The sequence below is a fragment of the Pteropus medius genome, unplaced genomic scaffold (assembly GCF_902729225.1).
Source record: "Pteropus medius unplaced genomic scaffold, Ma_sr-lr_union100, whole genome shotgun sequence".
NCBI lineage: Eukaryota > Metazoa > Chordata > Mammalia > Chiroptera > Pteropodidae > Pteropus > Pteropus medius.
In genome coordinates, this window is record NW_024340848.1 from 2,617,879 (window position 1) to 2,622,002 (window position 4,124).

At 30.8% G+C, this 4,124-nt stretch overlaps 1 pseudogene; it reads left to right on the top strand.

Moving 5' to 3' along the window:
- The first annotated feature begins 1,111 nt into the window (after nt 1-1,111).
- Nucleotides 1,112-1,230, top strand: LOC120582732 (uncharacterized; annotated as a pseudogene).
- The last annotated feature ends 2,894 nt before the right edge of the window (nt 1,231-4,124 follow it).

A 4,124-nucleotide genomic window follows, 5' to 3' on the forward strand; every position in this document is an offset into this window, starting at 1 on the left:
CTTCTGTTCAGTGTTTTGAAAATTATTTCATTTATTTTTTTTCTCTTTGCTGCTTACATACAGAAAGAGGTGGAAGTTCCTATATTTTTCAAATCTAAGTAACTTTTTGCTAAGTAAATTAAAGTTGATTTTAATTGATAAGGAATCTAATGAACACTTATATAAGCAAAGAATAATAAAACTGACAACTAAAAATTTTCAAGGTCTTATTCTTTTAAATTAAGCAGATAAAACAATTTATTTCATAGACACACAATTGTTCAGGGCCAACTTATCCATTAGGCAGAGTGGTTAGGGCCTCTGATAATTTTAGGGGCCCACAGAAATGCTTTAATATCTGTTAAAATCTAAAGGAAACATGAATGAAATTTCAGGGTGAAAAAATATCTCAATATGTAATCTTAATGTATTTGTCATTAAACTAGTGAAGCTATAAAATATAAATTTTATCTTTTTTTTTTTTTTTAATGGAAAAAGGAGATCATAAAGACAAAAATGCCCATGGCCTGTGAAAACCACAATGAAGCCCTCTACTAACTTCTTGCTCTTCTCCATTGTTTATTGTAGAACTTGGCACTTTATGCACTTTCTTTCTACTCAGAGACAACTTATTTAAATTGATTTCAATGGTCAAGTGGATAAACTATTCAACATCCTGATCTCTCATTTGCCTGATATTTGTTTCAATACTAGTGGTATTCGATGTCAGTATACCTCTAGAACCCATTCTCATAATCATAACCTACACCTTGTCATTATTCAGAAACACTCCACAGTTCTTCATTCTTAGACTATTATTTTTGATTACTCTAGTCATGTAATTTTGTTATTTATACTGTTCTTCAACCGCTAGTTCCTTGATTTCAGTCGTTAATCTCAATTCACTTTGTTTTCATTTCTTTCGTTAAACGATTTTCTATATCTTCAACTATTTTTCTACAAATATGTTCAACTATTATATATATTTTCTAAATCACTGCAATTATTTGCCTACTTTTATCTTTTGCCAAGGCCTGTAAGTGCCGTTAGAAAAAATAACTCATATAGATTGATGTCAGTACATATTTTTCGTGTCCCATTTTAACTGATCCTTCAAAACTATTTTAAATTTGTCTACAGCCATGCTACCCTGAACAAGCCTGATCCTGTCTGATCCCTGAAGTTAAGCAGGCTTGGATCTGGTTAGTACTTGGATGGGAAACCACCTAGGAAGACCAGGTGATGCAGGCATAAAAAATAAAAAATGAAAAATAAGGGATTGTAAGCTGACAAAGTCCTTGCAATATGTGAGGTCAACCAAGGGTTGCCTCACCTAAAACAAAACAAAACAAAACAAAACAAAAATAACTATCTTAAAGTCATAACGATTCTCTAATCTCATCTCACATTTACTCCATAGGGCATTAGAAAGTTTCTCCAATCTAGATACTAAAACTCTGCCACACCCTTTTTCAAATTCAGCAGATGAGGAAGGTGATTTAAATGATCAAGTAGGAAGCTCCTCAGCTTCTTGATCCACATCTGCATTTGTAACAGCATTTGCACATGTGCCTTCTTTCCCGTAAACATAGAAGCCATACCCTTTTTCTTACTTAAAATCAGTGCCTCCATGAGTAAACTTAATGAGGTTTTGAAGAACTTAAATAATGCTTATGAAACTTTAGTGTACATACAAATCACTGTGAATCTTGCGAAGAATATAGATCTTGGGTGATGCCTCAGATTCTGTGTCTCTAATGAGCTTGAGGATGATGCTTATGCTTCTCGTCCATAGAACACATATTTAAAAATAGCTTAATATGTTTTGTCCTACTAATTAACCTTTTTAAACTCTTTCACTGTTTCTTTCTACTTTATTTTTACATATGAATTGAAACACAAACTGTCATCTTACAACTTAGAAAAATATTTCGCCTCATGACAACTCTACTTAATTATTATCTATTTCATCCCTTTCCCAGTAAACTTTATATAAGTGGAATCTATCATTTTCCTTCATATTTCTTGCTTCTTAGTTATTTTTCATGATATTGCAGTCTGGTTTCTATTTGAATGATTCTGCTGAAACTGGTATTGATCTAATTTCTAAAGAACTTAAAAATTCTAACCCAATGGATAATTTTCATCCATTTTCTTATTTTCATTGTTACTATATTTTATTGTTGATATTGTTGCCCACTCTTCCTTTCTGGGTATTTTCTATGTTTCCTCTAATTCTATTTGACCATGCTACGATTTTATTTATCTTTTGGGCACTACTATTCTGCCGATTTTCCTGTTTTTAGTTTTTAATTAACCCTTGTCTCCCTTTGAATATCATTCCAAGGTGACAGTCATATGCATTTTAGTTACTATCTGTATGTTTAATTTTTCTCATATTTTTATCTGTAGTTAATATCTATTTTCTTTACTGTAAATCCATAAAATAAACTACCTACTGAAGAAATACATTTGAACAGTTCCTGATGGACTCCATCTTAACAAATGCCAAGCTGAACTTATCCTCTCCCACCAAATCTTTTTTTTATTTTTTTGTGCTTCCCATCTCAGAGAATACACAAACTGGAAATTTAAACCTCACCATTTACAACTCTAGCTATCATTATTTCAAAGACAGCCAATCGGTTATCAAGTTCCATTGATTCTCTCTCCTAATTATTTGTTAAATGCATTCACTTTTGTGCATACCACCAGACATCTATTCATTTGCATCACCATTATTATTTTTTCACTTGGCTTCCCATAACCATTTTGAACTCTTTTTATTGCTGTTCTTTTGTCTCGCAATATATATACTTAGTGAAGACACAAAAATGTTTCTAAAATGCAAATATCTCCATTTCACTTGTCTGCCTAATAGTGCTTAAGAGCTTCTGTTACCCTCCAGAAAAAGTACAAACATTTTAGTGTGCTATATATATATTCTTTTACAAACTTACCCATGTGTATCTTTACAGTCTTTTATAGACTACTCTTACTTTGTGTTAAATTTACTGTGACTTTCATACTACTCTCCAAATGTGTCACTCTTTATCTTTCTTTCTGGTGACTACTGTGCTACTCTCTCTTCCAGTAACTCTCTTTTATTCTTTTACTTATAAGACAAATTCCTCTCATCCTTAAGAGCCTCTGAAATACCAACAAACACATTGTGCTGTCTCTTCTTCCTCTGTTTCCCCATAGTCCCAAGAATACACTTATTATAACATGTTTTGCATAGTGATGCTATTGCATTTTACTTGCTTGTAGCTCTTCTGTAAACTTTTTGAGAACGGGGAATATTATGTAACATTCTAATCATGGCTAGCATAGTGAAACCTATAAAAAGTATGAGTTAAATTCCTTTTGTAAAGAAAAGATAAAGGAAAGAAGTTCTCCAATAAAATGTTATCTCTAATGAGTGTTAATGTGGTTTTGTTATATCCACTGAGTCTGGAGCTATTTTCTCTATTCATCAAGTCAGTATTAGAATACATAAATCCAAATTATTGCCAAAAGTTCTGAATTGATTGCTTACATATTACCTACAGTATTAATATATATTCAGCAAAAAATAAATTGGGGAATTCTTAAAATAATAGCCTAGAATCAAGATTAAAAATATACTTTTGGAATAAAATATAGAAAAATATGAAAAGGAAATATTTGTCAACTTTATTAATAATCAAACATTCTTCATTAATTGTTTATACATAGCCATTTACCAGTGCTTTGATATCACAGTTAACCAATGGTTCTTTTTAAACTTTATAAAAATGGAAACACAGAATGTGCTGTTTTATAGCTGGCTTCTCATTCAGCGTTATATCCATGGCTTCATCTATTAGGTGTATATCACAATTTTTAGTTTATTTTCATACTGTATGGTACTGTGAGGATTATATTCTATAAACATAACACATTTTCTTTAGACATTATACTATTCTTTAACATTTAACTTCTTTTTATTTTGTGTTCCTAGATATTGACTATAACAACAATACTATTATGAACATGCTAGTATATGTGTTAACATATTCATAATAGTATTGTTCATAATAGTATATATTTAATATTTTCTTGCATATGACAAACTTGCTAAATTCAATTAACATTTAATGCATCTATTAGATGAGTTCTTAATG